At 39.2% G+C, this 10,596-nt stretch overlaps 1 pseudogene; it reads left to right on the forward strand.

The window, feature by feature from the left end:
- The window catches only part of LOC107846464, a 34,869-nt pseudogene extending 25,764 nt beyond the window's left edge, over positions 1–9,105 (forward strand).
- The last annotated feature ends 1,491 nt before the right edge of the window (positions 9,106–10,596 follow it).

Consider the following 10,596-nt stretch of genomic DNA (forward strand, 5'->3'; position numbering starts at 1 on the left):
TGATTCCATAGACTTCAGTCAGCCATGTGACTCAGGAAAACCTCATGATCTTAGTCAGTTGTCAGATATCAGTAACATTTCGCCAGTCAACAGAATTCAGTAAGATTAAGTCATGCACAGTCAGTTATTCATGTCCAGTCCCTCCATATGGGAGTAGAGGTTAGCACCGAGTGAACCCAAGGATGGAAACTCACCCGTCAGTTCAGGGTGTGATTCTTAGTAGTCATCCTTGTGTTCCAGAACTACATAGCCATCAAAGGTTGAGACATCTTAACCCATCATATTAGGGTTGATGAGGTGGCTTAACCCGTCAGTTTAGGGTTCCCACCGTTCTCATTGAGTACCCGCTAGATTAGGGTTACTCACAGGCTGTCCTTACCCGTGGAACGATATTGACACCCCTTCAGTTGGGGTAGAGATTGGACCCCAGCTTAGCCATAACAGTATACATGGGGCATGTCGGTTAAACACTACTTCCCACAGTTTTAGTATCAGTCTCAATAAAAGAACTCAAGGCGTTCTTCCGATTTCAGTATATACAGGACTGTCAGATATAGTCGTCCATGTTATCAGTTTCAGTATTAGTCATGACTGTTATTAGTAAACCATGTATTAGCTTACAGGTCATGCTATCACGTATTCACAGTCTCAGTTTCTATATATATGTATTTGCACTCCCACGTTTATATTAGTCAGTCAGTGTTGTTCATGCATGAAACCCTTTATGTTCAGCTTACCTTCATCGTATACTCAGTACTCTAGTTGTACTGACGCATTTGCGCTATGGTGATTTCTTTTTATGTTACACTATAGGTTCTGAGACACGAACTCCAGCCCAGCAGTAGCGGTAGCATTTTCGGTCGTAGAGACACAGTGAGTCCTCATTGATTCGAGGATAATATGATTTGATACATTTATTTATTTCTTCAGTTCAGTTTTACGGAGTTAGTTGGAGATATATTCCTTCAACTCTTTATTCAGATAGTTTAGAGGCTTTCAGATTTACGTTCAGATTTACGTTTAGACTTAGCTTTTAGATTAAGTTGTTTTGGGTATTTTTACCCACATGATTGTATTCAGTTGAACCTTATGGCCTTACAGTTCTATGTATTCCGCATTATTATATCATGATTTGCAGTATACAGGTACAAATATCAGTCATGGGTTAGCTTGTGGTCCCTCGGGGTCATGAGCACCGTGTAGCATTTCGGTTCAGCGAATCGGGGTGTTACAAACTTGGTATCAGAGCCTAAGGTTTAATAGAGTCCTAGAAAGTCTGAAAGCCGCATCTAGTAGAGTTTTGTACATGGGTGTGTTGCGCGCCACATTTATGTGCCGGAGGCTATAAGATGTTTTAGGAACTTTCCCTTTCTTCATTATTCATGTCATTCTAGTGAGCATAATCACAAGTTAAACTCTCAGTCTAATCCATTCTTCTCTTATTTCAGACCATGGCCCCAAAGAGAAGAAACCAGCCAGCTCTTCAGCTTGAAGATCCTTTGGGCGAACATGTTTCCCATGCAAAGTTTGGAGCCGCATTTACCACACTTGCGCAGTCCATGGCTGCACAGAATGGACGACCACCAGTCATTTCAGCCAATCTAGTGGCCAATACCAAAGCATCTAGGCTTCGGGACTTCACCCGAATGAAACCTCCATCTTTCCATGGGTCTAAATCTGATGAGGACCCTCAGGAGTTCATTGACCAAGTCCAGAAGGTCATTGACATCATGGGTGTTGGTTCTATTGAGAGTGCTGAGTTAGCCGCTTACCAGTTACAGGATTTTGCTCATGATTGGTACAAACAGTGAAAGTCTGAGAGGTTAGATGATACAGTCCCTATCGAGTGGGAGAAATTTGTCACGGCCTTCTTAGACATATTATTTCCCTAAGAGATGAGGGAAGCCAAAGTTCTTGAGTTCATCAACCTCAGGCAGGGGAATATAAAGGTTAGGGAGTATTCTCTCAGATTTACTCAGCTAGCCAGGTATGCTCCTCATGTGGTTGCAGACAATAGAGCTAAGATGAGCAAGTTCGTGTCAGGGGTCAACGATAGCATGGTAAGTAAGTGTAGGTATGCGATGCTGATCGGTGATATGACCTTAGCCAGACTCATAACCCATGCCCAGCAAGTAGAAAAGCAGAAGATTAAGACAAGGGAGAGGCAGAATAAAAGAGAAAGGTCAGGTAACTTCAACTTTGCTCACCCCAAGTCAGATAGAGGAAACCGTTCACAATTTTGCTCCAAGTCAGCCGTTCCAGCTCCTTCATCTGCCAGTGCTCCAGTGCCAAAGTTTAGAGATGGTAATAGAGACAAAGCGCCAGGCTCTAAATCTCAGGGCAGTGTTAGCAGTGCCCGAATGAATCCCCTTTGTCAGACTTGTGGTAAGAACCACAAGGGCATTTGCAGAGCCGGTAGTGATGTCTATTTTGGTTATGGCAAGCCAGGCCACAGGATTAGGGAGTGTCTACAGTCAAGTCTTCAGGGTCAGCAAAATCATTTTGCATCTTAGTCCAGTTGCCCGATCCAGTAGGGTGCCATTTCCAGTGCTACCAGTGGGCAACGCCCAAACAGACTCTATGCTCTTCAGTCCCGGTAGGATCAGGAAAATTCTCCTGATGTCGTTACTGGTACGTTAGAGATTTTCCATGTTCCTGTTTATGCTTTGCTAGACCCAGGTGCATCTTTGTCTTTTGTTACTCCATACACAGCAGACGATTTTAGAATCAGTCTCGAAGTCCTAGCAGAGCCCTTCTCAGTGTCTACCCCAGTGGGTAAAACCATCATAGCCCGGTGGGTATATAGGAACTGCCCGATTATGATATCTCAGAAATCTACATCAGCAGATTCCGTAAAGTTAGAGATGATTGATTTTGATGTCATTCTTGGCATGGATTGGCTTCATTCCTGCTATGCTACAGTTGACTGCAGAAATAAGATAGTTCAGTTTTAGTTCCCAAATGAGCCCATCCTAGAGTGGAAGGGTAGCATTTCAGTGTTCAAGGGTCAACTTGTTTCCTACCTTCGGGCAAGTAAAATGATTTCTAAGGGGTGTGTGTATCATCTCGTTTATGTTAAAGATTCCCGTTCTGAATCTCCCAATCTCAAAACAGTCTCTATTTTTAATGAATACTCAGATGTCTTTCCCGAAGATCTTTCAGGCATTCCTCCCAAAAGGGAAATAGACTTCGGCATAGACCTTCTTCTAGATACTCAACCTATTTCTTTTCTGCCATATAGAATGGCACTAGCAGAACTCAAGGAACTGAAAGATCAGTTAAAGGATCTCTTCTATAAGGGATTCATCAGACCCAGCGTTTCCCTATGGGGTGCGCCAGTATTATTCGTGCACATGAAAGACGATTCTCTCAGGATGTGTATTGATTACCTTTAACTCAACAAGGTCACGTTTAAGAACAGATATCCTCTTCCTAGGATTGATGATCTATTTGACCAACTTCAGGGTGCCACTTACTTCTCCAAGATAGACCTCAGATCAGGCTATCATCAGCTCAGAGTTAGAGAATGTGACATTCCGAAGACAGCTTTCCATACTCAGTATGTTCACTTTGAATTTTTAGTCATGTCATTTGGTCTTACCAATGCCCCTATAGCTTTTATGGATTTGATGAACCGTGTGTTCAAGCAGTACTTGGACATGTTTGTCATAGTCTTTATAGATGATGTTCTGATCTATTCTCACACAGAGCGTGATCATGCAGACCATCTCAGGATTGTTCTTCAGACTATCAAGGATCACCAGTTATTTGCTAAGTTCAGCAAGTGTGAATTTTGGCTAAGATCAGTATCATTCCTTGGCCATATTATTTCTGGTGATGGCATTAGAGTAGATCCTCAGAAAATCGAGGCAATAAGAAACTAGCCTAGACCCGTATCTCCATCAGATATTAGGAGTATTTTGGGTTTGGCTGGCAATTACAGATGGTTTGTTGAGGGATTTTCTTCTATTGATCTCCTATGTACAGATTGACTCAGAAGAAGATTAAGTTTCAGTGGTCAGATTCATGCGAGAAGAGCTTTCAAAAGTTGAAGACTCGACTCACTTCAACTCCAGTTCTAGCTATTCCAGATGGTTCAGATGGTTTTGTAGTCTATTGTGATGCATCCAGAGTGGGTTTAGGTTGTGTCCTCATGTAGCATGGTAAGGTCCTAGCCTACGCCTCCGGATAGTTAAAGCCACATGAGAAGAATTATCCTACTCATGATCTTGAGTTAGCAGCGGTAGTTTTTGCCTTGAAGATTTGGAGGCATTATCTCTATGGAGTTCATGTAGATGTCTTCACTGACCAAAAAAGCCTCCAGTATGTCTTTTCCTAGAAAGATCTCAATCTTCACCAGAGAAAGTGGTTAGAGCTCTTGAAGGATTACGACATGAGTGTTCTTTATCATCCGGGCAAGGACAATGTTATGGCCGATGCTCTCAGTCGACTCTCCATGGGTAGAATTTCTCACGTTGAGGATAGTAAGAAAAAGATGGCTCAGGATATCCATGATCTTGCCAGACTACGCATTCGCTCAGTCGATTCTTCAGAGGGTGGTGTATGTGTTCATAGTAGTTTAGAGTCATCTCTAGTTTCCAAGGTGAAAGAGAAACAAGACAGGGATCCTAGCCTTATCAATCTCAAAGAGTCAGTTCAGAATCAGAAAGTCGAGGTTTTCTCCCAAGGAGGAGATGGTATCCTTCGTTGTCAGGGTCGTCTATGTGTTCCAGGTGTAGATGAATTGAGGCAGCGAATTCTTGCAGAAGTACATGGTGCGCGATACTCTATTCATCCAGGGGCCACTAAGATGTACCGCGACATGCGGGAGATCTATTGGTGGAGTAGGATAAAGAGAGATGTTGCAGAGTTTTTGGCTAAGTGCTCTCCATGTCAGCAGGTTAAGATAGAGCATAAAAAACCTAGTGGTTCCATACAAGAGTTCACCATTCCTACTTGGAAGTGGGAAGAAGTTAACATGGACTTCATGACGGGTTTGCCTAGAACTCATCATCAGCATGATTCAGTCTGGGTCATTATAGATAGAATGACCAAGTCAGCTCATTTTCTTCCTGTTCGTACTTCTTATTCCACTGAGGATTATGCCAAACTCTATATCAGGGAGTTAGTTAGGTTACATGGTGTTCCACTATCTATCATCTCAGACAGAGTTGCCCAGTTCACTTCTTACTTTTGGAAAGTATTCCAAAAGGGTCTCGGTACCCAGGTCCATCTCAGCACAACATTTCATCCTCAGACAGATGGTCAAGTAGAGAGGACCATTTAGAATCTTAAAGATATGCTAAGGGAATGTGAAATTGACTTCAAGGAAAGTTGGGATGACTACTTGCCTTTGATTGAGTTTGCATACAACAATAGCTATCATTCTAGTATTCAGATGGCTCTATTCAAAACTTTCTATGTTAGGAGATGTAGATCTCCGATTGGTTGGTTCAAAGTTAGTAAGGCCTCAATCATAGGTCCTGACTTAGTATTCGACGCCTTAGAGAAAGTTCAGTTGATCAGAGAGATACTTCGGGCTGCTCAGAGCCGACAGAAGTTCGTAGAAAAGATCTCGAGCGAGGTTAATGACTATGCCTATCTTAAGATCTCTCCCATGAAGGGAGTGAATAGGTTCGGCAAAAAAGGGAAACTCAGTCCTCGGTATGTCAGTCCCTTCAGAATTCTTTGTCGCTTCGGCAAGGTAGCTTATGAGCTTGAGTTTCCTTCAGATCTAACCTCATTCCATCCAGTCTTCCATGTCTCTTTGCTAAATAAGTGCATAGGTGACCTAGCAGTTGTTGTCCCTATTCAGAGTATCGATATTCAGAGCAGCCTCTCCTATGAAGAGATTCCAGTCGAAATCTTAGATTATTAGACTCGTAGATTGAGGAAAAAAGAAGTCCCTCTACTCAAGGTTCTTTGGTGAAATCAGTCTCATGCGGGAACTACTTCGGAAGCAAAAGCAGATATGTGTACCAAGAATCCTCACCTCTTCCCCGCAAATTCAGATCAATCTCAAGGTAACAGTTCTCCTTAATCTTATTCATTTTCACGTTCATGTTTCCATTATAAACTTGGTACCTATTAACCATTTTATACTCAGTCATCCATTCATGTGTCAGTTATTCGTGCATCAGATATGCATAATTTCAGTATGTTTTGCATGTCAGTTGTGAGATCAAGTTTTAGTTCTTCATGTTCAGTTCAGGTTCTATTGTCTTGTATCCCTTCTCAATAAATTCTCATTCGAGGACGAATGTTCCCAAGGGGGAGATATTGTAATACCCCGTATGTTTCTAAGCTAGGAAGTGAATAAGTATTCATACGTATGGAATCTTCTATCCTGTGATTCATACTTGAGTACATGACTTACAATGAATATCCTAGTGATAGGATAGCTTAAGATGCATTAAGCATGTTCATATGAGTCACTTAAGGTAATACAAGCTAAGAGTTTTTGAATCCATCAAGTTTTAGTGTTCGATTTTGCAAGGGTCATCTTTGAACGAGTATAACTCGATGTTAATATGGTATTTTTTCTAATTTAGACACTCCAAATTGTAGAGAATCAAATTATCTTTCCAACGATATCAATTTTGCCTTAATCCAATACCCGAGCAAAAAGTTATGCCCATTTTTGTGAGAGACAATAAGGATAGGCGATTGGTTAGGCGCCGCCCAACCAAACATAGGCGATTGGTTAGGCGCCGCCCAACCTAGCTTAGGCAATCACTTGGGCACCACCTAAGTCAGTTCCTAGTGCCAAAAACACTCCGTTTTGAGTTATTTCAAGTGTAATTAAGTCTGTAACACTCCTTCCATGTCCCTAAACTTAACCCTACGAAATATATAGATTCTAAATATATTACAACCCTATTATCATCTCAAAGCTCATCATCCAAGAGCACTAAACGAGAAAAACAATTAGGGTTGCGTAACTAAGCTTGAAGATCTGATTTCAAGGAAATTCCTCTGTCAATCATCAAGAATCTTCCTTCTAAGGTATGCGTGAGTTGATTCATGGACTCCTTTCATCCATGAAGCTCAAGAACCATCTTCTAAAATTTTTATTATGATGTTTATGTTGTAGTTGGTTGATGTTCATATGGTTGGAGTTTGATGATGCCTAAGATGGGATCTTTGTATGTTTATTGTGAGGATATGGTGGTATTTAACATATAAATATGTGAAATTAGTGGTTGAATATTTGTAATCTTGATGAATCCACCTATGCCTAAGATGTGCATGTAAGGTATTTTTGAAAATACCTAAGGAAATAGAAATCATGCTTTTATGACATAATAAGTCCTAAATGACTATTCCATGTTCTAAGTTTATGTTCAACGTGATCCCCGTGCTATTGTCTTGAATTGAAGAAGTTGTATGAGATGCTTATGATATTGTTGCGATATGGAATGACCATGTTATTGAAGCCATGAAAGTATATACATGTAGTGTGCATTCCCGATCATATGATAGTTTGTTAAGAATCATTCTTATTATGAAAACCTTACTTATGATATTGTGAATTGTGGACTCAAATCTTGTGATCAAGTCATGTCATGTGTGTCAGTTTCCTCCTATCGAGACCTGGGGGTACTTGTACCCAAAAACTATAGCTGTGTGCCTAGATCCATGTCATGTTTCACGATATCCGAACTCAAGCGATGATTCCATAGACTTCAGTCAGCCATGTGACTCAGGAAAACCTCATGATCTTAGTCAGTTGTCAGATATCAGTAACATTTCGCCAGTCAACAGAATTCAGTAAGATTAAGTCATGCACAGTCAGTTATTCATGTCCAGTCCCTCCATATGGGAGTAGAGGTTAGCACCGAGTGAACCCAAGGATGGAAACTCACCCGTCAGTTCAGGGTGTGATTCTTAGTAGTCATCCTTGTGTTCCATAACGGCATATATGGGGCATGTCGGTTAAACACTACTACCCACAGTTTTAGTATTAGTCTCAATAAAAGAACTCAGGGCGTTCTTCAGATTTCAGTATATACAGGACTGTCATATACAGTCATCCATGTTATCAGTTTCAGTATCAGTTATGACAGTTATCAGTAAACCATGTATTATCTACAGGTTATGCTATCACATATTCACGGTCCCAGTTTCTATATATGTGTGTTTGCACTCCCACGTTCATATTAGTTAGTCAGTGTTGTTCATGCATGAAACCTTTTATGTTCAGCCTACCTTCCCCGTATACTTAGTACTCCAGTTGTACAAACGCATTTGCGCTATGGTGATTTCTTTTCATGTTACACCATAGGTTCCTAGACACATACTCCAGCCCAGCAGTAGCGGTAGCATTCCAGTCGTAGAGACACAGTGAGTCCTCATTGATTCGAGGACAATATGATTTGATACATTTATTTATTTCTTTAGTTCAGTTTTATGGAGTTAGTTGGAGACATGTTCCTTCAACTCCTTATTCATATAGTTTAGAGGCTTTCAGATTTACGTTTAGATTTACGTTCAGACTTAGCTTTCAGATTGAGTTATTTTGGGTATTTTTACCCACATGATTGTATTCAGTTGAACCTTATGGACTTACAGTTAGATGTATTCCGCATTATTATATCATGATTTATAGTATGTAGGTACAGATATCAGTCGTGGGTTAGCTTGTGGTCCCTCGAGGTCATGAGCACCGTGTAGCATTCTGGTTCAGCAAATCGGGGTGTTACAGTCTAGGGGTCCATTTTTCTATATTTTTATTATTTCCTTATTTGTGTATGAATGGTGTATTTGATTACAAGTTAGAAGGGTGTCTGGGCCTTCTCGGTTTGAGATGCTCGTCACGGCCAGGGACTCGGTTCGGATCGGATCGTGCCACCATTCCTAGCTTGTTGCGGTCATGGTGGGAAGTAAAACTACAACAGATTCATCAAATGTGGAAGCAAGAAAGTGGCGAAAAGAAAAGAGATCGTGATCGATTCTTCATGCAAGGATCCATCAGTTCATGTCAGTTGGGATGGAACTCACTTCTCTGAAGCAGCTAATAAGTGGATATTTTCTCAGATTGTTAATGGCTCTTTCTCAGATCTTCCAATTCCTTTGAGTTTGGCCTGCAACAGAGTTAACAATTGAAATATTTATTCTTTCACATACTGTTATATTTGTTAGGGTTTTTGCCTTGATTTTCTAACCAAAATTAAGTTTTACTTTTTCTTGGAAGGGAAATAAAAGTAATCATAATTACTTTTACCTTTCATGAAAAGAAAATATAAAACTTTTTCATATTTGGATAACCTTTTTCTTAGAGGAAATATTTTGGACATGTATAAATAGAAGACCTCTTCTCATACCATAACACAATAGGAACCACAATGTAGTGTTTAAAGAGTCTTATTTAGAGAGGAGATTTTCTCTCAATTGATTTTTATGTTTTATTATTCATGTTATTAATATGTAGGCCAATCGATCAAATCATATGCAATAATATGTTTTTAGTATGATATTTTTTTTGTCATCTAAATTATCATCTCAATGATTTGTGATTTTAAGCTTCCGCATGACGCCCTCTTGTTTTCGAACCAAACAAGTGGTAAATGGTTCAGATTGAGGACATGTTGAGAACAAAGTTGCAGCAATTTGATAATAATGAAGATATATGTCCAAAAACTATATGTGAAGGCGATTATCAATCATATTTTCAATAATCCTGCTATTACATATTTGAAAATAAAGCTTACTTTTAACCCTATAAAGGGCTCCAATATTTTTAACCGAAAAAGCTTCAATTTTTAAACCATGTCAAACAACAGTGATATATGAAGAATATGTGAAGAACGAATATTATGCATAAGAAGAAGGGGGATCAAGAATATTTTGCAGAAAATCAAGCCAAAAAAGGGAAGATTTGTTAGGGTTTTTGCCCTGATTTTCTTACCAAAATTAAGTTTTACTTTTTCTTCGAAGGAAAAGAAAAGTAACCATAATTACTTTTACTTTTCCTGAAAGGAAAATATAAAACTTTTTCATATTTGGTTAACCTTTTTCTTGGAGGAAATGTTTTGTACATCTATAAATAGAAGATCACTTCTTATAACATAACACAATAGCATCCACAATGTAGTGTTTAAAGAGTCTTATTTAGAGAGTAGATTTTCTCTCAATTGATTTTTATGTTTTTTGATTTAGGTTTTTAATATGTAGGCCAATTGGTAAAATCATATGTAATAATATGTTTTTAGTATTATATTTTTTTCGTCATCTAAATTATCATCTCAATGATTTGCGATTTTAAGCTTTCGCATGAAGCCCTCTCAATTTTGAACCAAATAAGTGGTATCAGAGCCTATGGTTCAATGATCCGATGGTTCAGATTGAGAACTTGTTGAGAACAAAGTTGCAACAAATTTGATGAAAATGATGATATATGTCCAAAAATTACTTGTGGAGGCAATTTTTCATCATATTTTTAATAATCCTGCTATTACATATTTGAAAAGAAAGCTTACTTTTAATCCTATAAAGGGCTCTAATCTTTTTAACCCAAAGGGGATTATATATTTTTAACTCAAAAAGTTTTAACTTTTTAAGCATGTCAAACAGTAGTGATATATGAAGAATATGTGA

The sequence above is a fragment of the Capsicum annuum genome, chromosome 11 (assembly GCF_002878395.1).
Source record: "Capsicum annuum cultivar UCD-10X-F1 chromosome 11, UCD10Xv1.1, whole genome shotgun sequence".
Taxonomy (NCBI): domain Eukaryota; kingdom Viridiplantae; phylum Streptophyta; class Magnoliopsida; order Solanales; family Solanaceae; genus Capsicum; species Capsicum annuum.